This window comes from Salvelinus fontinalis, chromosome 2, assembly GCF_029448725.1.
Source record: "Salvelinus fontinalis isolate EN_2023a chromosome 2, ASM2944872v1, whole genome shotgun sequence".
Classification (NCBI taxonomy): Eukaryota; Metazoa; Chordata; class Actinopteri; order Salmoniformes; family Salmonidae; genus Salvelinus; species Salvelinus fontinalis.
The window spans coordinates 11394578-11422544 of NC_074666.1; the positions used below are offsets into that span (position 1 = coordinate 11394578).

The 27967-nt window shown below is 42.7% G+C and overlaps 1 protein-coding gene and 1 long non-coding RNA gene across 3 annotated transcripts in view; both read left to right on the forward strand.

Annotated features, from left to right (window-relative positions):
* Positions 1-27925, forward strand: LOC129811941 (uncharacterized). The gene is made up of 8 exons (XR_008752959.1): positions 1-6408; positions 8633-8916; positions 9033-9230; positions 22822-22949; positions 23107-23215; positions 23560-23647; positions 27427-27506; positions 27649-27925. It is a non-coding gene; the product is annotated as an uncharacterized LOC129811941 (long non-coding RNA).
* Positions 1-27967, forward strand: part of mat2al (methionine adenosyltransferase II, alpha-like) — a 46675-nt gene that overhangs the window by 2309 nt on the left and 16399 nt on the right. The window lies entirely within an intron of this gene.

Below are 27967 nucleotides of genomic sequence, written 5' to 3' on the forward strand. Positions count from 1 at the left end.
TCACTCACAGAGCAGATTTAGCCTCAGCCATGGTTACCAGCCTGTTCATGCATTTAGCAGTGGTACATCTAATCTGTGCAAGAAAACATCCACAATTTAATTAGAAAATACAGTAAATTGGTTTTGACTGATACAGCATGAGGTGAATGACTAAGTGAAAGCGATTTATATGTAAGGCCGGTGTTTCTTCCATGATTTGACGATAAGATGCAACTGTGTAACTGTCTGCTTCTATTTGACTACTGTCTCCTACACTACATGTTGTGACTTACAGTGTAGGATCTTAATTTGAGGAAATTTGCTACAGCAATAAAATTGTCCTGCAGCAACAAGAAATGTGAATTATTATGTGGAATATAATTAATGTATATTTTTGTAGGTGTTGATAAATTTTTCGTCAGGGAAAATCAATTCTGAAATTTTGAAAGTGGAAATTAAAACTTTAGAACCTTTTTTAAAGCTAAAATACACTACAAGTTTTCAGCAACAAAAGAGTGATCTAATGAAGATAGTACATCTGTAAGGTCCATGTGCTAATGGATCATTCCTATTTATTTTTATCTTGTCAAGGCTTGAGATTGTCAAGGCCAAACAAGGAAATTAATCCTTCTAGTTGAAATCGGATATCAGCTTATTTTCTCGTTTATGGTGTCCAAATTCGTCATCGAGTAACAGAAAACAAATAACAACATTTATCCAATTTTTCATTTAATTCATACCTGGAAGTACACGCTGCCTAATATAATATTCACAGTGCATAGCAGGTGTTTGCTTAGTCTGGGTTGAGCTGCAGTGTCGGCAGCAGAGTGCTGGGGACGAACAAAATCTGAATACAAGCTTTGGGTGGATAGGCAATGGCATGGCAAGAGAGATTGGGGTTGTTTGGGAGGGAGTTTATCCTCTCAGTGGTTCTTCCTGCTATTCTACCTTGGTTTCTCCCTCAGCCTGTGATATATCTAGGGTTGCTTGAGAGGCTAAGAGCTGTTGAGGAAGGAGTAGATTCAGTTGTAAGTGAACATTTAAGAACACAGTACTATGCTTTCTTGAATATATTCACAGATGGATCTAAGGACCCTAAAACAGGGAGGACAGGTGCAGCTTGTAGTGTTCCTGAGTTTAAGGTGGCAGTGACAAAAAGAGCCACGGATCATTTATCTGTTTACACATTGGAGTTGTTGGCCATACTATTGGCTGCAGAGTGGGTGGAGGAGGTGAGGCCAGACAGGGTAGTCATCTGCTCTGACTCCTGTGCAGCACTGATGAGCATAAATTAATTTGTGTCTCAGAGCAGACAGGATGTGTTGTATGAGGTTTTGCAGTGCTTGTATAGGGTGAGACAGATCGTGGTATTTGTGATGTTCCTCTGGGTACCAGCTCATATGGGAGTAGAGGGGAATGAGGAGGTGGATGTTATCACTAAGTAGGCTCTTAAAGATCCTAATGTTGAGATGGAATTGTCAATCAGTAAAGCAGAAGCCAAAAGGTTAATAAGAACAGTGGTTAAAAACAAATGGCAAGAGTTGTGGAATCAGGGAGAGAAAGGGAAGACCCCTGTATAAGATCCAGGAACAGGGAGAGAAAGGGAGGACACCTGTATAAGATCCAGGAACAGGGAGAGTAAGGGAAGACCCCTGTATAAGATCCAGGAACAGGGAGAGAAAGGGAAGACCCCTGTATAAGATCCAGGAACAGAGAGAGAAAGGGAAGACACCTGTATAAGATCCAGGAACAGGGAGAGAAAGGGAAGACCCCTGTATAAGATCCAGGAACAGGGAGAGAAAGGGGAAGACCCCTGTATAAGATCCAGGAACAGGGAGAGAAAGGGAAGACACCTGTATAAGATCCAGGAACAGGGAGAGAAAGGGAAGACACCTGTATAAGATCCAGGAACAGGGAGAGAAAGGGAAGACACCTGTATAAGATCCAGGAACAGGGAGAGTAAGGGAAGACCCCTGTATAAGATCCAGGAACAGGGAGAGAAAGGGAGGACACCTGTATAAGATCCAGGAACAGGGAGAGAAAGGGAGGACACCTGTATAAGATCCAGGAACAGGGAGAGAAAGGGAAGACACCTGTATAAGATCCAGGAACAGGGAGAGTAAGGGAAGACCCCTGTATAAGATCCAGGAACAGGGAGAGAAAGGGAGGACACCTGTATAAGATCCAGGAACAGGGAGAGAAAGGGAGGACACCTGTATAAGATCCAGGAACAGGGAGAGAAAGGGAGGACACCTGTATAAGATCCAGGAACAGGGAGAGAAAGGGAGGACACCTGTATAAGATCCAGGAACAGGGAGAGAAAGGGAGGACACCTGTATAAGATCCAGGAACAGGGAGAGTAAGGGAAGACCCCTGTATAAGATCCAGGAACAGGGAGAGAAAGGGAAGACCCCTGTATAAGATCCAGGAACAGGGAGAGAAAGGGAGGACACCTGTATAAGATCCAGGAACAGGGAGAGTAAGGGAAGACCCCTGTATAAGATCCAGGAACAGGGAGAGAAAGGGAAGATACCTGTATAAGATCCAGGAACAGGGAGAGTAAGGGAAGACCCCTGTATAAGACCCAGGAACAGGGAGAGAAAGGGGAAGACCCCTGTATAAGATCCAGGAACAGGGAGAGTAAGGGAAGACCCCTGTATAAGATCCAGGAACATGGAGAGAAAGGGAAGACACCTGTATAAGATCCAGGAACAGGGAGAGTAAGGGAAGACCCCTGTATAAGATCCAGGAACAGGGAGAGAAAGGGAAGATACCTGTATAAGATCCAGGAACAGGGAGAGTAAGGGAAGACCCCTGTATAAGATCCAGGAACAGGGAGAGTAAGGGAAGACCCCTGTATAAGATCCAGGAACAGGGAGAGTAAGGGAAGACCCCTGTATAAGATCCAGGAACAGGGAGAGAAAGGGAAGACACCTGTATAAGATCCAGGACAAGGTGTGGACAGGTAGGTCCTCAGGCCGAGAGAGAAGGGAGGAAAGTATAGTCACAAGGCTGAGACTGGGACACACAAGGCTAAATAGTACATTGAAATTCGCAGGGAAACATTCGACTGGGGTGTGTGATCATTGTCAGGAGGAGATGGAGACAGTTGAACATGTTCAGTTTCAGTGCAAGGAATATGTGAGGGAAAGGGAGTGATTGTTATTAGATTTGAGGTATAACAGGGTTAAGTGAACTGGGGAACTCTTCAGGGGCTGTAGTATTTAATTTCCTTAGGGAGATGAGATTATTGGGTATGATTTAGACCTTCACTGTCTCTGGTCCACACTCCAGTCAATTGGGTGGCGCTAATGCACCTGAAAGTTTGTTGCCAACCGCCATATAAAATCCACAGAAGAAGAAGCAGGAGTAGAGCGCTCGTCAAAGGAGTCAGCTCAAGGGTGACGACGGATGTTGAATACATGAAGAGAATTCCTGGTGTGGTTGGTGCCCGGTGTCTGACCTGCTGGGTGAATGGGGAAAAAGAAGGAAGTCTGTCGGTCCTGTTGTTTTTTTGATAAAGAGCAAATACCTACGCATGTGAAGCTTGATTATGTAAGATACGCCGTAAGAACTTTCGTCCAAAAACCACTGTGGTGTAAGAATTGTAAAGGATTTGGCCATGTTTCAAGTGTGTGCAGACGAACAGAGTATAGTGAAGAACGGTGTGTAGAAGGAGAACGGTGTTGCAATTGTGGTAGGGATCATGTTCCTGGAGTGCCCTGTAAGGGTGAAGGAAATTGAGGTGGCAAATGTTAAAACTCTGAGATATGTGGGATGCTAGCGTCCCACCTCAACAACAGCCAGTGAAATTGCAGGGCGCCAAATTCAAAACAACAGAAATACCATAATTAAAATCAAACATACAAGTATTATACACCATTTTAAAGATAAACTTTTTGTAAATCCAACCACAGTGTCCAATTTCAAATAGGCTTTACGGCGAAAACACACCAAACGATTATGTTAGGTCAGCACCTAGTCACAGAAAACCATACAGCCATTTTCCAGCCAAGGAGAGGGCTCACAAAAGTCAGAAATAGCGATTAAATGAATCACTAACCTTTGATGATCTTCATCAGATGGCACTCACAGGACTTCATGTTACACAATACATGTGTGTTTTGTTTAATAAAGTTAATCTTTATGTCCAAAAACCTCATTTGAAATTGGTGTGTTATGTTCAGAAATGCATTGTCTCAAACAAACATCTGGTGAAAGTGCAGAGAGCCACATCAAATTACAGAAATACTCAAAATGAACATTGATAAAAGATACAAGTGTTATGCATGGAATTATAGATAAACTTCTCCTTAATGCAACCGCTGTGTCAGATTTCAAATAGGCTTTACGGCGAAAGCACACCTTGCGATTATTTTAGGTCAGCACCTAGCCACAGAAAAACATACAGCCATTTTCCAAAGAAGGAGAGGTGTCACAAAAGTCAGAAATAGCGTTATAAATATTCACTTACCTTTGATGATCTTCATCGGAATGCACTCCCAGGAATCCCAGTTCCACAATAAATGTTTGTTTTGTTCAATAAAGTCCATCATTTATGTCCAAATACCTCCTTTTTGTTCGTGCATTTAGCCCAGTAATCCAAATGCTCAATGCACGATCGCTTAGTTCAGACAAAGTTAAAAAAGTTATATAACAGTTCGTAGAAACATGTCAAACGATGTATAGAATCAATCTTTAGGATGTTTTTATCATAAATCTTCAATAATGTTTCAACCGGACAATTCCTCTGTCTTTAGAAAGGAAAAGGAACGCAGCTAACTCTCACGGGCGGGCGCCTGACTGAGCTCATGGCATTCTGCCAGACACCTGACTCAAACAGCTCTTATTCTCTCCCCCGTCACAGTAGAAGCCTGAAACAAGGTTCTAAAGACTCTTGACATCTAGTGGAAGCCTTAGGAAGTGCAATAGGACCCCATAGACACTGTATATTCGATAGGCAATGACTTGAAAAACTACAAACCTCAGATTTCCCACTTCCTGGTTGGATTTCTTCTCAGGTTTTTGCCTGCCATATGAGTTCAGTTATACTCACAGACATCATTCAAACAGTTTTAGAAACTTCTGAGTGTTTTCTATCAAAATCTACTAATTATATGCATATTCTAGCTTTTGGGCCTGAGTAGCAGGCAGTTTACTCTGGGCACCTTATTATCCAAGCTACTCAATACTGGCCCCCCAGTCCCAACGAAGTTAAAGCAGTCAAATCGCTTATGCGGAGGCGATTAAAATAATTGAGAAACAAGTGATGCTAGTGAAGATATAGTAGTGGATACACCACAGCCTGAAGTAAATGTTTGCTGCCAGACAGAATAAAACCTGTGTGTCTTTAAAAAGGAGATTTTTTTTGGCATTCATTGTCACAGTTAGAAACTGTAGAGCACAAGTCATAAAGAACTCAAAAAAACTGGACATTATTGTGGCTGTGGCAGAAAAGTTTTTGGGACTCAAGGATTTTACATTGAAGACTTGCAAGAGGTACTGGCGCGGGAAGACCTGCCCTGGTACTGGCGCGGGAAGACCTGTTCCCCTTGAGCCTGTGTAGGGATCAGATCTGTTTCATTAATTTATTTTTAACAGAAAAGTTGTTATATTTTATTATTTGGGGGGGGAATCCTGTTTCCATCCCGTGTAGTTGGTGTCGGGATTGCACATTAAATTGTGTGGTCGCCAAAATGCCGTAGAAGACGTTTCGGGCAGGACAGAGAAAGGATTAAACAATTTTGTGACAGCCAGGAAGATACAACTTGGAATGGTAGCTAAGATGCTTAACTTATCATGAAGTTAGCATGCCAATAGGATGAACTCCACAACAACTGAACATAGTTGGCTTGCACCACCTGGATAGCTAGCGTTAGCCGGCTAACGTTACTGCTGACTAGTAGCAGGCTGGCTAGCTAGCCCTACCTGGCTACTGGCTATAGTCATGCTCGCTAGTAGTAGCTAGTGGAAGTAAGTTAGTCTCTCGACCAGCTACAAGATGAAACTGCCCGGCCAGAGGTACCTGCTGCAGAAAGGTGAGATTTCTACAGTACTTTCTGTAGCTAATTTAGCTAGATAGTCTGTCTGGCTGGTGCTTATTGACTGAGTAGACTAATAATGAACTGCAGTTATTGTGAATGGTTACCCATCTGGCCCTTTGCATAGCTATTTCTTACACATTCAATACAACTATATCCAGTTAGCTACAGTCAATGCTGATAATGTGTGTGTATATGTGTGTGGTGGGGGGGGCCTGCAAAAGGACAGACGGCATCTGAGCAGATCATCAACTTCATCCAGTTACATCAGCCAATACAGTAAATTACAATCGGGGTCTGCCCTGACAGTCCTGACGAACGACAGAGAGGACTACATCTTCACCACGGCAAACAGATCCCTCTGTCCAGACCTTCAGTTCTGTTACCGGTAAGTTAGGGAAGGTGCCTAAGAAACTGGGTGATATTTTTAGAATTCAGGACAGTTGTGTTATGATGATTATCATAATTTCCTTTTGTATCGTGGTAAGTTTTACAGTATTAGTAGTGAACCGGTGTAGGAAGTTATGGACACATCGTTGTGCTACTTTTAGCTTTTGCACAGATTGTACCACAGTGTGTTCAGGCAGGCATATGGGGAACAGAATGGGCCTGAGAGGCATGTTGAGGAGTATAATCTTAGGTGCTGGCGATATCTGCGCCAAGATTGAGAACCTCTGTAGGAACCCCTCGCGTGGCTATCTACTCCCCACTGATGAAGCGTGTTCATCAGGCCAGACATAGTGAGAACCTCTGTAGGAACCCCTCGCGTGGCTATCTACTCCCCACTGATGAAGCGTGTTCATCAGGCCAGACATAGTGAGAAGCTCTGTAGGAACCCCTCGCGTGGCTATCTACTCCCCACTGATGAAGCGTGTTCATCAGGCCAGACACAGTGAGAAGCTCTGTAGGAACCCCTCGCGTGGCTATCTACTCCCCACTGATGAAGCGTGTTCATCAGGCCAGACATAGTGAGAAGCTCTGTAGGAACCCCTCGCGTGGCTATCTACTCCCCACTGATGAAGCGTGTTCATCAGGCCAGACATAGTGAGAAGCTCTGTAGGAACCCCTCGCGTGGCTATCTACTCCCCACTGATGAAGCGTGTTCATCAGGCCAGACATAGTGAGAAGCTCTGTAGGAACCCCTTGCGTGGCTATCTACTCCCCACTGATGAAGCGTGTTCATCAGGCCAGACACAGTGAGAAGCTCTGTAGGAACCCCTCGCGTGGCTATCTACTCCCCACTGATGAAGCGTGTTCATCAGGCCAGACATAGTGAGAAGCTCTGTAGGAACCCCTCGCGTGGCTATCTACTCCCCACTGATGAAGCGTGTTCATCAGGCCAGACACAGTGAGAAGCTCTGTAGGAACCCCTCGCGTGGCTATCTACTCCCCACTGATGAAGCGTGTTCATCAGGCCAGACATAGTGAGAAGCTCTGTAGGAACCCCTCGCGTGGCTATCTACTCCCCACTGATGAAGCGTGTTCATCAGGCCAGACACAGTGAGAAGCTCTGTAGGAACCCCTCGCGTGGCTATCTACTCCCCACTGATGAAGCGTGTTCATCAGGCCAGACACAGTGAGAAGCTCTGTAGGAACCCCTCGCGTGGCTATCTACTCCCCACTGATGAAGCGTGTTCATCAGGCCAGACACAGTGAGAAGCTCTGTAGGAACCCCTCGCGTGGCTATCTACTCCCCACTGATGAAGCGTGTTCATCAGGCCAGACACAGTGAGAAGCTCTGTAGGAACCCCTCGCGTGGCTATCTACTCCCCACTGATGAAGCGTGTTCATCAGGCCAGACACAGTGAGAAGCTCTGTAGGAACCCCTCGCGTGGCTATCTACTCCCCACTGATGAAGCGTGTTCATCAGGCCAGACACAGTGAGAAGCTCTGTAGGAACCCCTCGCGTGGCTATCTACTCCCCACTGATGAAGCGTGTTCATCAGGACAGACACAGTGAGAAGCTCTGCTTTATTGATTTCTCTGGGAACATGGAACAAGAGAACTGCAGAGTTTTTTTTCTTTTTTTCTCTTACCCACATCTGTGCTGGCGGTCTCCCCCTTGGGGTTATCCTGATTCAGTCTGAGGATGAGGCCACAATCCTCCTGGAGTGCCTTGAACTGTTGAAGGACATCCTTAGGGAGAATGCATTTGCAGGGAGTGGTCAGGCTGATCCTCGCTTCATTACAGATGACTGCAAGGCAGAGAGGGGAGCATTAGGGAGGCCATTTCCAGGGTTCAAACTGCTCCTCTGCACCTTCCACCTACTCCAGGCAGTGTGGCTGTGGAGAGAGGAGTAGACCTGAGAGACAGGCAGACCCTCTTCGCTGTCCCAAAGACATCATGTATGACAGGGAAGAGATGGTTGAGCCCCTCTATCAGCAGGCAGATCAAAACACTTTTGTAGCTAGGTTAGTGTAGTATAACAGTATAATGAGGTGTAGTCTATTAACTTATGCTTTATTCTCAGTAACTTTTCAGTTTTAGTATTTTCTAATTGAAATTTACCCAGTCCTTGTTTGGGATATGTTGTTATTTGGGATACATTTTCCCTTTTATAGTTTGTAACCAGTATGTGATAGTTCAAGTACATATTTTACTCAAATTACAGGTACAAGAAATTCACGACCTACTTCCATCAACTGTTCAGTCGTCTAGAGTGTTGGGCAGTCAGCTATCGGGAGGATCTGCCAACCTGAGGGAGTGACACCAATAAGGCAGCATGCAAAACCTTCAGGGTAAAATCCTCCAGAGGCCAAAAGTGTTAAATCTCCCTGCGCCTGGAGGCTTTCTGAGGCACGGATGACTGACGTTGTCCTTGGCCGCTGGGAAACGTTCCAGCACTCACATCTTCTGGCCCAGGATAGTAGCATCAACCCATCTGACATCGAGCAGGTAAATAGTGATGAATACAGGTTTGTAATAGATTTTTTAAATATTATGTAGTCTTTTATTATTTGTTGTATCGTCTATTATAAGTTGTCTATCTTCTATCTCCTAATGTCTGTCAGGTGTGGGGAGAAGCAGTACAGGGTGAAGGGCACCACACCAGGCCAGACCTATACTGTGGACATGCATTTGTCCAGTAGGGCTCACGGGAGCTCCATGCAGACACCAGGCTGCTGTGGTCCAGATATACAAATGCCTGTCCAGCAACTTCCTCCTGACAACATTAGAGATGGGGGATGAGTTGCTGAAGACAACAGGAGGTAAAATGGTGGCAATTTTATTGTTGTTTATGGTTACACAATCATTTTCATGTGAATATTTGATGTACCAAAGCAGATTTTTATTTATTTTATTTTATTTTATTTAACCTTTATTTAACCAGGTAGGCAAATTGAGAACACGTTCTCATTTACAATTGCGACCTGGCCAAGATAAAGCAAAGCAGTTCGACACATACAACAACACATAGTTACACATGGAGTAAAAACAAACATATAGTCAATAATACAGTGAAAAAAAAATAAGTCTATATACAATGTGAGCAAGTGAGGTGAGATAAGGGAGGTGAAGGCAAACAGATATATGTATAAATAAATAAAATATAAAAAGGCCATGGAGGCGAAGTGAGTACAACACAGCAAGTAAAATAAAAACTAAAAAACACTGGAATGGTTGGTTTGCATTGGAAGAAAGTGCAAAGTAGAGACAGAAATAATGGGGTGCAAAGGAGCAAAATAAATTAATAAATAAATACAGTAGGTAAAGAGGTAGTTGTTTGGGCTAAATTGTAGATGGGTTATGTACAGGTGCAGTAATCTATGAGCTGCTCTGACAGCTGGTGCTTAAAGCTAGTGAGGGAGATAGGTGTTTCCAGTTTCAGAGATTTTTGTAGTTCGTTCCAGTCATTGGCAGCAGAGAACTGGAAGGAGAGGCGTCCAAAGGAAGAATTGGTTTTGGGGGTGACTAGAGAGATATACCTGCTGGAGCGCGTGCTACAGGTAGGTGCTGCTATGGTGACCAGCGAGCTGAGATAAGGGGGGACTTTACCTAGCAGGGTCTTGTAGATGACCTGGAACCAGTGGGTTTGGCGACGAGTATGAAGCGAGGGCCAGCCAACGAGAGTGTACAGGTCGCAGTGGTGGGTAGTATATGGGGCTTTGGTGACAAAACGGATGGCACTGTGATAGACTGCATCCAATTTATTGAGTAGGGTTTTGGAGGCTATTTTGTAAATGACATCACCGAAGTCGAGGATTGGTAGGATGGTCAGTTTTACAAGGGTATGTTTGGCAGCATGAGTAAAGGATGCTTTGTTGCGGAATAGGAAGCCAATTCTAGATTTGACTTTGGATTGGAGATGTTTGATGTGGGTCTGGAAGGAGAGTTTACAGTCTAACCAGACACCTAGGTATTTGTAGTTGTCCACATATTCTAAGTCAGAGCCGTCCAAAGTAGTGATGTTGGACAGGCGGGCAGGAGCAGGCAGCGATCGGTTGAAGAGCATGCATTTGGTTTTACTTGTATTTAAGAGCAGTTGGAGGCCACGGAAGGAGAGTTGTATGGCATTGAAGCTCGCCTGGAGGGTTGTTAACACAGTGTCAAAAGAAGGGCCAGAAGTATACAGAATAGTGTCGTCTGCGTAGAGGTGGATCAGAGAATCACCAGCAGCAAGAGCGACATCATTGATGTAAACAGAGAAGAGAGTCGGTCCAAGAATTGAACCCTGTGGCACCCCCATAGAGACTACCAGAGGCCCGGACAACAGACCCTCCGATTTGACACACTGAACTCTATCAGAGAAGTAGTTGGTGAACCAGGCGAGGCAATCATTAGAGAAACCAAGGCTGTCGAGTCTGCCAATGAGGATGTGGTGATTGACAGAGTCAAAAGCCTTGGCCAGGTCAATGAATACGGCTGCACAGTATTGTTTCCTATCGATGGCGGTTACGATATCGTTTATGACCTTGAGCGTGGCTGAGGTGCACCCATGACCAGCTCTGAAACCAGATTGCATAGCGGAGAAGGTGTGGTGTGATTCGAAATGGTCGGTAATCTGTTTGTTGACTTGGCTTTCGAAGACCTTAGAAAGGCAGGGTAGGATAGATATAGGTCTGTAGCAGTTAGGGTCAAGGGTGTCCCCCCCTTTGAAGAGGGGGATAACCGCAGCTGCTTTCCAATCTTTGGGGATCTCAGACGACACGAAAGAGAGGTTGAAGAGGCTAGTAATAGGGGTGGCAACAATTTCAGCAGATAGTTTTAGAAAGAAAGGGTCCAGATTATCTAGCCCGGCTGATTTGTAAGGGTCCAGATTTTGCAGCTCATTAAGAACATCAGCTGACTGTATTTGGGAGAAAGAGAAATGGGGAAGGCTTGGGCGAGTAGCAGAGGGGAGGGCAGTGCTGTTGTCCGGGGTAGGGGTAGCCAGGTGGAAAGCATTGCCAGCCGTAGAAAAATGCTTATTGAAATTCTCAATTATAGTGGATTTGTCGGTGGTGACAGTGTTTCCTATCTTCAGAGCGGTTGGAAGCTGGGAGGAGGTGTTCTTATTCTCCATGGACTTTACGGTGTCCCAGAACTTTTTTGAATTTGTGTTGCAGGAAGCAAATTTCTGCTTGAAAAAGCTAGCCTTGGCTGTTCTAACTGCCTGTGTATATTGGTTTCTGGCTTCCCTGAAAAGTTGCATATCACGGGGGCTGTTCGATGCTAATGCAGAACGCCATAGGATGTTTTTCTGATGGTTAAGGGCAGTCAGGTCAGGAGAGAACCAAGGGCTATATCTGTTCCTGGTTCTAAATTTCTTGAATGGGGCATGCTTATTCAAGATGGTGAGGAAGGCATTTTTAAAAAATGACCAGGCATCCTCTACTGACGGGATGAGATCAATATCCTTCCAGGATACCCCGGCCAGGTCGATTAGGAAGGCCTGCTCGCTGAAGTGTTTCAGGGAGCGTTTGACAGTGATGAGTGGAGGTCGTTTGACCGCTGACCCATTACGGATGCAGGCAATGAGGCAGTGATCGCTGAGATCTTGGTTGAAAACAGCAGAGGTGTATTTGGAGGGCAAGTTTGTTAGGATGATATCTATGAGGGTACCCGTGTTTACGGAATTGGGGTGGTACCTGGTAGGTTCATTGATAATTTGTGTGAGATTGAGGGCATCAAGCTTAGATTGTAGGGTGGCTGGGGTGTTGAGCATGTTCAAATTTAGGTCGCCTAGCAGCACGAGCTCTGAAGATAGATGGGGGGCAATCAGTTCACATATAGTGTCCAGAGCACAGCTGGGGGCAGAGGGTGGTCTATAGCAGGCGGCAACGGTGAGAGACTTGTTTTTAGAGAGGTGGATTTTTAAAAGTAGAAGTTCAAATTGTTTGGGAACAGACCTGGATAGTATAACAGAACTCTGCAGGCAGTCTTTGCAGTAGATTGCAACACCGCCCCCTTTGGCCGTTCTATCTTGTCTGAAAATATTGTAATTGGGGATAAAAATGTCTGAATTTTTGGTGGTCTTTCTAAGCCAGGATTCAGACACGGCTAAAACATCCGGGTTGGTAGAGTGTGCTAAAGCAGTGAACAAAACAAACTTAGGGAGGAGGCTTGCTGAGATTGCTGAAGTTGATTAAATATCTCTTACAGCAGTAATACCTCTGTATTTTCTGCAGCCACTGAGACAGCGCAGTCAGTCACTAGAGGGTGAGAACAGCCCAGTCAGTGAGTGAGAACAGCCACTGAGACAGCTCAGTCAGTCTTTAGATGGTGAGTGAGAACACAGACACCATGATGCATATGAGGTGACAATACAGAATGTAATCTTATTATTTGATTTATTAATCTATTTAAGCGTTTCACAATGAAAACATGCAACTGGTTTGAAGAGTTTCATATCACCATTTGAATAATTCATCAGCATCTGGACAATTTGGTGATGTCACACCCCAGCTGGTGACTGAAGTAGTAACAAGTTTGATGCAGTCCTTTTTTACCTTACCATTACCACAGCTATGTTACTTATTTGCATTATGAAAGAGTATTATAAGGTATAACATTTGTTTTATTTATTATTGAATATATACAGCTACAGTTTAGGTGACGCAATGACTTCAACAAGAGGACCTTGCAAACGGTTCGTTAACAGATTAATAATCTAATCATCTCTACATATCTAGATTATAGACCAGGGTTCCCCAACTAGCAGCCCACAGTGATTTTATTTGGTCCTCCAAATATTCTGAGCAAAAAATATATACAATTATTTATTTTTTGTTTTTATATTGTTGAACATAAAATACTGTAAAAACACTAGCAAATCAGCTCTAAGTGATTTTAATTGAGGAAATATGTTCCAAATGATTCCCACGCATATTAGAGATACAGTTCCTTCAGAAACTGTTCACACCCCTTGACTTTTTCCACATTTTGTTGTTACAGCCTGAATTTAAAATGGATTATATTGATTTTTTGTCACTGGCCTACACACAATACCCAATAATGTCAAAGTAGAATTATGTTTTTCGAAATGGTTAACATTTTAATAAAAAAATGAAAAGCTGAAAAGTCTTGAAAGTAGTCATACCCCTTGACATATTCCACATTTTGCTGTTACAGCAAAAAAAGTCTTAACTTTTTGAATGAGTACCTCATCTTTAGACCTCACACTTACAATTATCTGTAAGGTCCCTCAGTCAAGCAGTGAATTTTAACCACAAAGACAAGGGAGGTTTTCCATTGCTTCACAAAGGACACCTATTGGTAGATGAGTAAAAATACAACTCTTGCCGGAGAGGAAGGAAACCACTCAGGGATTTCACCGTGAGGCCAATGGTGAGTTTAAAACAGAGTTTAATGGCTGTGATAGGAGAACTGAGGATGGATCAACAACATTGTAGTTATTACTCCACAATACTGACCTAATTGACAGAGTGAAAAGAAGACATAAACAATATTCAAAAACATGCATCCTGTTTGCAACAAGGCACTAAAGTAATAATGTAAAAAATGTGGCAAAGCAATTAACTTTTTGTCCTGAATACACAGTGTTGTGTTTGCGGCAAATCCAATACAACACTTTACTGAGTACCACTCGCCATATTTTCCAGAATAGTGGTGGCTGAATAATGTTATGGGTATGCTTGTAATTGTTAAGGACTGGGGAGTTTTCCAGGATAAAAAATGAGCACAGGTAAAATCCTAGAAGAAAACGTGCTTCAGTCTGCTTTCCAGCAGACATTGGGAGATTCATTTACCTTTCAGCAGAACAATAACCTTAAACACAAGGCCAAATCTACACTGGACTTGCTTGCCAAGAAGACCGTAAATGTTCCTGGGCAAATGTTGCACAATCCAGGTGTGGAAAGCTCTTTGAAATTTACCCAGAAAGACTCACAGCTGTAATCGCTGCCAAAGGTGCTTCTACAAAGTATTGACTCAGTGGTGTGAATTATTGTCATTATGGGGTATTGTGTGTAGATTTTGAATTCAGGCTGTAACAGCAAAATGTGGAATATGTCAAGGGGTATGAATACTTTCTTAAGGCACTGTATATGTGATTATGTACAAATATAAGCAAGGTTTGAAAATAATAATTATTGATTATCATCTTGTGGTCAATTTGTAGAATACAAATTATTTTAAATTCTGTTCCGGCCCCTTGACTATCCTCTGAAGAAAAAAAAAATAGTCCCACGGCTGAATCTAGTTGATGATCCCTGACCTATTTTGTTAGTTTGTCACACTCACTGTTTACGAACTGACACGGTTGGAGTTGCACAAGTGCAGCTTGCGTTTGTTGTTGGAAGCTGTTAGAAAGACACCCATTGGCCCACACCACAGAAGCAGTACAAACGTCCTCTTCAGAGTTTGTTCTGTTAGGTGACCTAAACTGGGATATGCTTAACACCCCGGCCGTCCTACAATCTAAGCTTGATGCCCTCAATCTCACACAAATTATCAAGGAACCTACCAGGTACAACCCTAAATCTGTAAACATGGGCACCCTCATAGATATCATCCTGACCAACTTGCCCTCTAAAAACACCTCTGCTGTCTTTAACCAGGATCTCAGCGATCATTGCCTGCATCCGTAATGGGTCCGCGGTCAAACACCATTATACAGAATGGTGTCGTCTGCGTAGAGGTGGATCAGAGAATCACCAGCAGCAAGAGCGACATCGTTGATATATACAGAGAAAAGAGTCAGCCTAAGAATTGAACCCTGTGGCACCCCCATAGACTACCAGAGGTCCGGACAACAGGCCCTCTGATTTGACACACTGAACTCTGTCTGAGAAGTAGTTGGTGAACCAGGAGAGGCAGTCATTAGAGAAACCAAGGCTGTTGAGTCTGCCGATAAGAATGCGATGATTGACAGAGTCGAAAGAATTGGCCAGGTCGATGAAGACGGCTGCACAGTACTGTCTTTTATCGATGGCGGTTTACGACCTTGAGCGTGGCTGAGGTGCACCCATGACCAGCTAGGCCCAATCTCAAATGAACACCTAGACCCTATGCACTTGTGGAGCTCTGTGAGTTTTTGATTGGTATAAGCAATATGGTGAAGCTTCAACTTTGCCTATCAGAGGACAGCAAGGGGGAAACATTATCATATTGATTGCACCTGTCAAGTTTATATGGTCTGGGGGTCCATTTTGGATTGTGCCTTAGTCTGAAACCAGTCTCTCCAATTGTGGACTCAGCTGCTCTCTATACTCCTACCTCTATACTCCTACCTACCGTTGTGGTAGGTTTGATCACACACAACTACAAGTTTGGTAAACCTTTCTACATAATATTACAGTTACATTTGTCTAGATAGGCACAATGATACCATAACCACCTAGCATCAACAAAACATCTACATGTCATTCAAAGTGGCACAGGAAACATTGACACTGCATGTTTAATTGTCATGCATAGAAACCAAATCTATTTATACTTTTGTCAACTTCCCTATCATTTATAGCCATGTTGAACCTTCCTGAATAGTGAAAAAGATAAACAACAGCATTTCAATATTTTTTAATAGTTGTAATATTACAATGGGTTCTGTCAAATCATTGACAATAATAATCAAAAGTGAAATTAATATAATCAGTAAACGCTTCACGTATTGTGTGTGTGTGTGTTATACTGTATACCCTATTTTCACTTACAGCACGTTCTCTAGATTTATGACATCATTAGATCTCTGACACCACCATTATCAATACTCCTCCAGCTGTGTGTGTGTGTGTGTGTGTGTGTGTGTGTGTGTGTGTGTGTGTGTGTGTGTGTGTGTGTGTGTGTGTGTGATGCTGTCATCCATCTCATCTCTGGCATCTCTTTCTAAGTTCTGGTAAGGAAACGAAGAATCACATGAGGTTATTGAGATGTCATTTAATATCAAACATGATTTACATTATGTAAGCATTGTGTTACTTACAATGCAGACTATGACGTTTTACCTCTCCATTAATCAACACATAATCCATTCTCACTGACTCCAATCCCATGGAGACAAGAATCCCAGAAGCAGCTGAGGTTTCTGGTTGCCACTACCCCGCCCTTGACTGTTTTGATGCAAAGCAACTTCATGGTGTCAGGCACTTGCTTCAGACTATGGTGACTTTGGTTTCTTTCAATGACCTCACTGGGTGTTGTGTAACACTCTCGTGGGTCCAGTAAGCCCCCTGGGCCTCTTGCTGGTATCTGCAAGTGTAGTTCTTGGCAAAGTTCAGGATACCCAATACTGTGTGTTCTGGGAGGTTGGCTTTCACTTTTGCTAATTGGTTGTTCTGCCAGTCCTTGATAAACAAGTGTTCTGAAAAAGCTTGAGCCTCTTGTTTCAGTTAATCAATAAGCATCTTCATAGATCCACACTTTCATACTAAATATCACTTTTTTTATAGTATACTCTTGTTTCCATTTGTTACTTTTTGTCTGACAATCTTCTATCTTTTCCACTCTACATCAGTGTCCTTCTTTTTTAGGAGGGGGCAATAAATGGCTCTGCTGTATGGACACCACAATCCTTGCACTGATACACTTAGGATAGTGGGAATCATTCCCTGTAGTAATCACACATAATGACACTGCTGAATGCTTACACCCCTTTTATGGTTGATGAATGTCTGCTCACCAGGTGGCCATTCGCTGTCTGTCATTTCAGTTTGGATATTTTCACAGTATTCATAGAGGCAATCCACAAGTGTTGCACTTCTCTGTGGCTTAATGGTTCTTGGTCCTAATCTGTGAAATATAGCAGCTCCTATTGAGATACCATGGTTGGCTTTGAGACATTTTTAGTGCAGTGGAGAGGTCAAGAAAGCTGGCTGCCTCCCCAGTCTTCTTGCTCACCTTTTTCTTATCTGGCACTTTGAAACTGCTTCGTATCATTGTTCCACTGCTGAGACGACATTGAGATAATCTATGTCAATCTCTTGTTTTTTTAAGCTTACCTTTTAAAGTTTTCTACTGACCCCAAATCATTTTGCAAACTGTCTCTGTAGTTTTGTATTTCAAAATCATATTCAGTGAACAAGCCAAAGCCTTTCGAGTTGGAGATTGTCTGGACTTTGATAGGCCATTGGCTACTGCTTCAACAACTACCACTTCCAACTTCCCCTCTGTTGTGGTTCCGATGTTTTTCTGACAGAAAATAGCTGCTTTGTCAATAAGGGTCCATGGAGTAGTGACATACTGTGCTGCCTGTTTTGGCATACAGGCTTTAGCCCTTTTGAAGGCTTATCCCTCTGGCAGATGGACCCCGTACATCTTGCTCTGCTGTCTGCAAGGCTCTTTTAGAATGTTCAAGTTGCTTTCTCTGTTCTTCTAATTTATTCTCTAGTTCCTTGAGACGAATCCTCTCTGCCTCCAATTTCTCTTGTGCTTTCACCTGCTTTGCCTGTTCTTTGTTCTGACCATATTTCTCCTCTTTTTGATTTCTCTTACATGCTCCTCTTTTGACCTAGCTGCTCTCTGTTCACATTTTTTTTTAAAGCCGTCTTTGCATCTTCTTTTTCTGCTATTCTGTTAAGAGTTTTCTTAACACATTTCTGGTTTCTCTTCCTCTCTTCGCTTTGCTCTCATCTTCCGCATTCTCTGTGAAAGGCTTTTCTGCCTTCTCCCTTTCTTTGCATGAATGTTCCTCTTTTTTAGGATACTATCAGCAAGAGATATCTCATGTCTGTTTTGTCCTTTGTTTAATATTTCAACATTTTTAGGGTCTTTAATCTTCATGCTGGTACTCCAACTTGGCTTTCTAGTTCCACTATTTATTTTCGGAGAGGATGGGACTCGTTCGTCTACCTTATTGCATCTTATGTGTAGCATGTACAGCATTTTTCAGGGGGCCATTCTGCAACTTTTTGAACTTTGAATCTGTAAAAATCTAAATTAAATTTGATTGTAAATACCATACACAATTACATCAAATGCAATAAAAAGTGTATTTTAGAGCTGTCTAACTGTAACTTCTGTCAGGCTATTTAAAATAATGTTGTCATATAGATTCATCATAAAGGACAACGAGTAGACCTATAGGGAAAACTGCAGATTTTAGAAAATGTTCAATTTATTTTTTCAGGTTTTCACTCTCACACTATTTTTTATCTAAAAACTAGAACATTGGTTGTTCTGTATCCACAACAATTCTTAAACCACATCAGTAAAACATTTATAAAAATTGGTGTAGTTCCCCTTCAATTCAACTTCCCACCTCTCAATTAACCATTGTGTTTGGCTAGGTTGTTTCTGTAGGCTACTAGACATGTGATGGGAGACTTTGCAAAACAAACGAACGCCCACGCGATTGATATAAACCATCATATCATTCTGCTAGGTATGCTTTCTTTGCAGTCAACATTTAATTGGGGAAGTTTTGGGGGAAAGCCTTTAGAAGTTAATGTTATGTTTGTGCATGGCACTCATGTTGTGCACGATGATGGCTCTATGTAACACACTCAGTGTGTTTTTCAAGCCAGTCATAAAGTTACCACACATTATGTTTGTACATTTCCAAACAATAATAAGCCAAATTAAAAGCTAAAACCTCTAACATAAATGTGGGTACTTGAATTAGTTAAATTGCATTTTCTCCAGTATTTTGATGCCAGTCTCAGCACGCACCTTCTTCTTTGATGGGGTTTAATGGCAGTTGGCATCAAATATTAATGGTGCATTACCGCCACCAGCTGGACGGAGTATTGAACAAGAAAATAAAAATCCATTGTGGGAGAGAGGGAAAACGACATCATACAAAAATAGTAGACATGTTAGCAAACACAACCCATCACACTTATTCAATCAGTCCATTCCAAAATACATCCCTACACAGGTTAAGGGGTCTGTGAGGGCGGAACATTCAGCGACAGGATTTCTTGCAAGGCATCTGCTGTGAAATCAAGAAACGTTCAGCTGCATTCACAATTATTCTAATTTCTCTGCTTGTGCTGTACAGTTTCACCATTGCAATGAATAATACAAGGTCCACCTTGTTAACATGCAACATTTCACAGTCCCTCGGTTGATGAAAAACCTTCACTGGTCGTGGTGGCTCTATCAGTGGCGGTCCGTGCCCTTTTAAGATGAGAAGGACTTTTTCTTTTTTAGCCTGGCCTTATTTCTATTACAACTTATTGGATGACTGTCATTCATATTCCATTCACCCAGCTCAATGTAACGTCAATATGTTTAGGGTACTACATGATACTCAAATTTTCCCTATACCCATCATGAGGTTGCTACAATCTATCCCACGAATGACAGTTTACAATTTAGGTGCACAGGTTGAGAAAATTGAGTAATCAAGGTGACAGACAGTGACATATTAAATAGCGCCTTGCACACTCTTGCCTGCATCTAGCTGATCTAGGTTGTAATCCTTAGTCCAACAGTTACAAACAAGAGTTCCTAGTGGACAAATTCAGGTATGTTTATCCCCTTTCCTTCCGTTTGCTTCTGTTTTAAGAAACATTTTTCAACAGAATCGTTGGAATGAATATACCCCTGATCACACACAAACACAGAACTAGCAGTCACATACAAACAGAATGATCACTTTGCTCATTGTGTGTATATATAATTCCTTTTCGCATCTACGCCCTCTCACTTTTTTCCCTATGCTTGTGGAGTTCAGTGCACAATACAACAGTTGTCTGTGACCAGGCAAAAAAAAAATGTAATTGTCACCATATTAGCTAACGTCATAGTCAACATAGCTACTAGAACTAACGCGCTAGTCAACCCTCTACAATCATGCAATACAGTGTACAGCAAGCAGTTTAGTCAACTACTCACCACGTTTTATGCACTACAGTGCTATCTAGCTGTAGCTTACCATGGTGCTACACCAGAGAGTGCTGTTGAGACTACTGTAGACCTTCATTGCAAAACAATGTTTTATCAATTTAAAATACATTTGAATATACTTACCATAGTTTTTATCTTAAAATTATAACTTTTTATTTTTATGTTTCACAATTTTTATTCTTCTGAAATTCACTGAGTAGGATGGTCCTCCCCTTCCTCCTCTAAGGAGCCTCCACTGGGCTCTACTACCAACTAAGGGGCCTAGCCCGAACCATAAACAGCCCCAGACCATTATCCCTCCTACACCAAACTTTACAGTTGACACTATGCATTGGGGCAGGTACCGTTCTCCTGCCGTCCGTCCGACTGCCAGATGGTGAAGCGTGATTCATCATGGTGGCGAGCTTTACAACACTCCAGCCGACACTTGGCATCGCGCATGGTAATCTTAGGCTTGTGTGCGGTTGCTCGGCCACTTGGTATTGAGTGTTACGACCGAGGATAGACTATTCAGCACTCTACGGTCCCGTTCTGTGAGCTTGTGTGGCCTACCACTTCGCGGCTGAGCCGTTGTTTCGCCTAGAGGTTTCCACTTCCCAATAACAGCACTAACAGTTGACCGTGACAGCTCTAGCAGGGCAGAAATTTGACAAACTAACTTGTTGAAAAGGTGGCATTTCATGACGGAAACACGTTGAAGGTCACTGAACTCTTCAGTAAGGCCATTCTGCTGCCATTGTTTGTCTATGGAGATTAATGGCTGTGTACTCGATTTTATACACCTGTCAGCAACGGTGTTGATGAAATAGCCAAATCCACTAATTTGAAGGGGTGTCCACATATTTCTTGCGCCACCCCAGAAATAACCCCTTTGATAGGCGCCATGCTTTGAAAATCCAAACGGTAAACATTCCACTCTGATATCTTTTTGTCTTAAAACATGTTTCTTCTGCGCCGCAGACACACAAATCTAAAGACCACTTCTTTTGACTCTCATCGACTCCACACTTTCTTCCAACACATTCCCGATTTTCCTCGAGACATTAAACAGATTTTTCAGGTAGCATTGGTCCAACATCCTCACCCCCCGACTAAAAACGAGTGTAGGGGTTACCTAGTTTCCACCACAACTTTACTTCTCATTTCCTTTCTTCGCCATGGTAACACACTCATTCTCTCACTCTGCTATTTTCTTCACCCAACTCACTAGCAGTTTCAAACTGCTTTTCCGATACGCACCTTCACCGCAAGCGCCTGTCTTTTGACAGGCTGAGGCTCTCTGAATCCATCCAGTCACCGCTCTAATGCTGTTGACCAATGACGCAGAATTTTTGGGGGGGGAAAGACATGCAGCATCCTCATGCTTATCAAACTTTGTGTCTGTGTTAGCACGTCAGGCTCTGGGGCCTTCTTGCCGTGGGCACAAAATGAAGGAGAAAATCATACCTGCTTGCTGTAATTGTGTAGAACCTCGTCTGTTCTCCTTTTTGTTTTGTCAACTTTTCTGCATTTTCTCTGAGGTAGGCTACTGGACTGTTTCTTTTTCCACCTTGGCTTAGTTAGTATTAGCATGCGAGATATCTGACATCTGGAATCTATCTATTTTAGATTTTTCTCGCTATAGCTATTAGATTTTCCTCATTCTCCCTCAACCCGGTGAATTGGCCGCCTCCCCCTTGCTTTGGTAGCTAACTCGTCCTGCACTCTTTTAAAAAAAGTTTCCCCATCGGATGGGACCCAGCCATCAATCTGTAAGTCTCTGCTCTCTCTTTGCTTTTGATCTGCGGTCATGTTTTAGTTGTGTTCCAGCTGGTCTCCAGTTGTTGGGCCCTGGCTTGCCGACCAAAACCGTGGTGGTTGGCTAGGCTAATAGCTAGTTGTCTAAATGGCTAACGGTAGCTGGCTGGATAGCTTGCTGGCTAAGATAACTTCATATAGCGATCATTCTTTGATAACTGGTTAATGGCATTATGTATTTCCAAAACTTTGGTTTACTTTAATGTAGCTTTAAGCTAGCTGTTGATATTAACTGGCTGACTTATGCAGTGGTAACGTAACATTAGCAGACTGGTAGGGCTAACGTTAGCAGGTCAGTAGGACTAACGTTAGCAGGCTAGTTGCTAGCAACCTTGCAAGTTGATTTGTAAATAAATTCATAAAGTCTTTGCTTATAAGTTGGCAGAAAATGTAATTGAAACCAGTAGTCATGAGTACAGACAATTTGGTTTAATTTGAAGTTATACATTTTGAAGTTATTTCTGTTTACATTATAGGGAATAGGCTGGCTTGCCGGGTCCTCCATATTACATCACACCCCGGCAAAACATTTTCTGATATGACTTCGGCATTCTCATTGGTTTGATGTAGCTAGTAACTTAAAGTCGAAAAGTGAGATATAACTTTAACTAGCTAGCTAACTAATGATTTGCCTAAACACTTAGCTATATTTTTGGGGTGAATAAGTTGCTGTACCAATAACATGCTGTCAATATGCTAGTGTAACTGTTCAGAAGCATGTTAGCACAACAATATGAGCTGACTTGACATCAAAGCAAAACTTCACTTTTGCAGATGGATACCCTTTCACTACCCGTGGTGTGGGAAAAGGATACATCAACACCCTGGAAAGATGTTTGGGGTGCACTCACTCATAACATGTTTTTGAGTGATTAATGAGTATCATCTTCAAGGTTGATAAGGTAAGCATGTATGTATTATATGTATTATTATGTAGAAATGCATGTATTATTCTCATAAATGTAGTCTATATATTAATTTGTAACAACTGGATCTTTCATTGCTTTAAACTAGTAGCTAGCTCATCCTGATCATGTGTTGTTCCTTCTTTCTTTCTAGAAGCCATCAGTTACAAGTCAAAAATACAGATTAAGGCCTTCAATCAAACTGAGGACAGAGAAATATGTGTGCACCGGGTCAAGGTTTCTTGCATGCATCACTTTTAGATGTAAGTCATCTTTAATTCTTTTTGGAAAAATAATATGAATTGCCATATTATTTATTCTGCCCAAGCCTCATACACCTTAGTCAGGAAGAAGAGAATACTAGTAGACGACTGGCTCTTAATGATTAAGTCTAGATTGAAGATCATAATTAGTTGATTAGTTTGAATCAATTGTGTTGAGGCTTGGCTGTAGAAAAATATTGTATGTGGCTCTCTAAGACAGGGGGCACCAATGTTTCGTGGGAGGGTGCGGGACCTTCCCTGATTTGAGGGAACAATTTTTAAGAATAATTTACGTTTTGGTTATACCGATTTTTAAAACAATGCATAAATCCGCTATGCTTTAGGCTGAAAACAAGTGGTTAAATGCCTGAGGAAGATGTGACTCTGCACATGGGAATATCTTTGGTTTGTCTCTGACATTCAGAAGCTGAGGTAAGACCTTCCGAAATCGAGGAGTCAAGGAAATTGTACTTATACAATGTGTGACTGTCGCTATCAATTGTTTGATTGATCTGTATTAAACATGGTACTGGAGAAGAAGGCAGACGTTTTACGTGTCCCCAACCGATTTTGTTTTTTGTTCGTTTATTTGTGTTGTTTGTAACTTTTTAAAACATATTTTGTATGTAATGTTACCGCTACCATCTCTTATGACCGAAAATAAGTACACCACATCAGTCATTGGCTTCATCAATGACGTGATCCCCACAGTGACCGTACGTACATACCCCAACCAGAAGCCATGGATTACAGGCAACATCCGCACTGAGCTAAAGGCTAGAGCTGCCGCTTTCAAGGAGCAGGACTCGAACCCAGAAGCTTATAAGAAATCCCGCTATGCCCTCTGACGAACCATCAGACAGGCAAGGCTTCAATACAGGACTAAGATTGAATCGTACTACACCGGCTCTGATGCTCATCGGATGTGGCAGGGCTTGCAAACCATGACAGACTACAAAGGGAAGCACAGCCAACAGCTGTCCAGTGACACAAGCCTACCAGATGAGCTAAACTACTTCTATGCTCGCTTCGAGGCAAATAACACTGAAACATGCATGAGAGCACCAGCTGTTCCGGAAGACTGTGTGATGACACTCTCCGCAGCTGATGTAAGACCTTTTAAACAGGTCAGCATTCACAAGGCCGCAGGGCCAGACAGATTGCCAGGAACATGTACTGCGAGCCTGTGCTGACCAACTAGCAAATGTCTTCACTGACATTTTAAACCTCTCCATGTCCGAGTCTGTAATACCAACATGTTTTAAGCAGACCACCATAGTGCCTGTGCCCAAATACACTAAGGTAACCTGCCTAAATGACTACCGACCTGTAGCATTCACGTCTGTAGCCATGAAGTGCTTTGAAAGGCTGATCATGGCTCACAGCAACATCATTATCCCAGAACCCTAGACGGCTCTCCAATTTGCATACTGTCCCAACAGATCCACAGATGATGCGATCTCTATTGCACTCCACACTGCCCTCTCCCACCTGGACAAAAGGAACACCAATGTGAGAATGTTATTCATTGACTACAGCTCAGTGTTCAACACCATAGTGCCCTCAAAGCTCATCAATAATTGAAGGACCCTGGGACTAAACACCTCCCTTTGCAACTGGATCCTGGACTTCCTGACGGGCCGCCCCCAGGTGGTAAGGGTAGGCAACAACACATCTGCCATACTGCTCCTTAACACAGGGTCCCCTCAGGGGTGCGTGCTCAGTCCCCTTCTGTGTACTCCCTCTTCACTCATGACTGCACGGCCAGGCATGACTCCAACACCATCATTACTTTTGCCGATGACACAACAGTGGTAGGCCTGATCACCGACAATGAGGAGAGCCTGTAGGGAGGAGGTCAGAGACCTGGCCGTGTGGTGCCAGGACAACAACCTCTCCCTCAACGTGATCAAGACAAAGGAGATGAATGTGGACTACAGGAAAAAGAGAACCGAGCACGCCACCATTCTCATTGACGGGGCTGCAGTGGAGCAGGTTGAGAGCTTCAAGTTCCTTGGTGTCCACATCACCAACAAACTAACATGGTCCAAGTACACCAAGACAGTCGTGAAAAGGGCACGACAACCTATTCCCCCTTAGGAGACTGAAAAGATTTGGCATGGGTCCTCAGATCCTGAAAAGGTTCTACAGCTGCACCATCGAGAGCATCCTGACTGGTTGCATCACTGCCTGGTATAGCAACTGCTCAGCCTCCAACCGCAAGGCACTACAGACGGTAGTGCGAACGGCCCAGTACATCACTGGGGCCAAGCTTCCTGCCATCCAGGACCTCTATACCAGGCGGTGTCAGAGGAAGGCCCTAAAAATTGTCAGACTCCAGCCACCCTAGTCATAGACTGTTCTCTCTGCTACCGCACGTCAAGCACTACCGGAGTGCCAAGTCTAGGTCCAAGAGGCTTCTAAACAGCTTCTACCCCCAAGCCATAAGACTCCTGAACATCTAATCAAATGGCTACCCAGACTATTTGCATTGCCCCCCCCCCCCTCCTCTTTTACAGTGCTGCCACTCTTTGTTGTTATCTATGTTTAGTCGCTTTAATAACTTTACCTACATGTACATATTACCTCAAATAACTGGTGCCACACATTGACTCACTTTATGTTAGAGAATATGTATTATTAAATTGAGAGTTCATATAAATTATCATAATAAAACATATTTGGTAGTGGAATTACAGTTAATTTGGGGAAATCGTGTGTAGATTTTCTTTCTTTCTTATTGTTAGTATTGTTTTTTATTAAATAGAATTGCAGGAAATGGGCTTCAAAACATGACATTTTTCAAATGTTAAAAGGTGGGGGGGGGGGTGGGGTTGGGGAACCCCTGCTCTCGGAACAGTTTGCCATACATTCACTTGATGCTAGCTACATCATTTGTTTTTATATAGCATTTATAACTGGCAGAAACATTGTTTCCTTGCTGAAAAATACTGTATATACAGTTGAAGTCAGAGGTTTACATACACGTAGGTTGGAGTCATTAAAACTAGTTTTTCAACCACTCCTTAAATTTCTTGTTAACAAACTATAGTTTTGGCAAGTTGGTTCTACTTTGTACAAGTCATTTTTCCAACAATTGTTTACAGACAGCCATCATGCCGCTCAGGAAGGAGACGCTTTCTGTCTCCTAGAGATGAACATACATTGTTGCGAAAAGTACAAATCAATCTCAGAACAACAGCAAAGGACCTTGTGAAGATGCTGGAGGAAACAGGTACAAAAGTATCTATATCCACAGTCAAACGAGTCCTATATCGACATAACCTGAAAGGCCGCTCAGCAAGGAAGAAGCCACTGCTCCAAAACCGCCATAAAAAAGCCAGACTACGGTTTGCAACTGCACATGGGGACAAAGATCGTACTTTTTAGAGAAATGTCCTCTGGTTTGATGAAACAAAATAGAACTGTTTGGCCATAATGACCATTGTTATGTTTGAAGGAAGAAAGGGGGAGGCTTGCAAGCCGAAGATCACCATCCCAACCATGAAGCACGGGGGTGGCAGCATCATGTTGTGGGGTGGCTTTGCTGCAGGAGGGACTGGTGTACTTCACAAAATAGATGGCACCATGAGGAAGGGAAATTGTGGATATATTGAAGCAACATCTCAAGACATCAGTCAGGAAGTTAAAGCTTGGTCGTAAATGGGTCTTCCAAATGGACAATGACCCCAAGCATACTTCCAAAGTTGTGGCAAAATGGCTTAAGGACAACAAAGTCGATGTATTTCAGTGGCCATCACAAAGCCCTGACCCCAATCCTATAGATAATTTGTGGGCAGAACTGAAAAAGCGTGTGTGAGCAAGGAGGCCTACAAACCTGACTCAGTTACACCAGCTCTGTCAGGAGGAATGGGCCAAAATTCACCCAACTTATTGTGGGAAGCTTGTGGAAGGCTACCTGGAGCGTTTGACCCAAGTTAAACAATTTAAAGGCATTGCTACCAAATACTAATTGAGTGTATGTAAACTTCTGACCGACAGGGAATGTGATGAAAGAAATAAAAGCTGAATTAAATCAATTCTCTCTACTATTATTCTGACATTTCACATTCTTAAAATAAAGTGGTGATCCTAACTGACCTAAGACAGGGAATTTTTACTAGGATTAAATGTCAGGAATTGTGAAACTGAGTTTAAATGTATTTGGCTAAGGTGTATGTTAACTTCCGTCTTCAACTGTATAATGCCAGTTTCAGTGAGAAGCATAGCAACATCAAAGCAGTGAGAAGCATAGCAACATCAAAGCAGTGAGAAGCATAGCAACATCAAGGTAACTTTGTAACAGTTGACCCCATTTTTCCAAAGCCATAACCTGACCATTAGCCACTGAGTACCTTTTAAGATGCCAAAATAGAAAATGCTTTCAATAACCATAATGTTGATTTTTGTTTTGTGTTTTCTGATTGTTTCAGTGCATGTATTAAAAAATCTTTGGACGACGGACTTCCACTTCCACATCTACAAAGTTCACTCAAAAAGGCAATTGTTCTGAACCAAGTTAGATTTTTAGTTTTAATTCACATTCACATCTCTTTTAAACTTCAATTGGTTAATGGCTAATTGCTCAGTTATCACTTGGCTCATGTAAATTCTGTAGTTTCCCCAGGTCAACATCCTCATAGTGTTCACATTTTTCTCATGTAAAAGTTGTTGCTACATGAGAATTAAATAAACCATTTATTTGGGAAATATTCAGTCTTTGCTCTTTTCTTCATTAGCATGCTGATGATT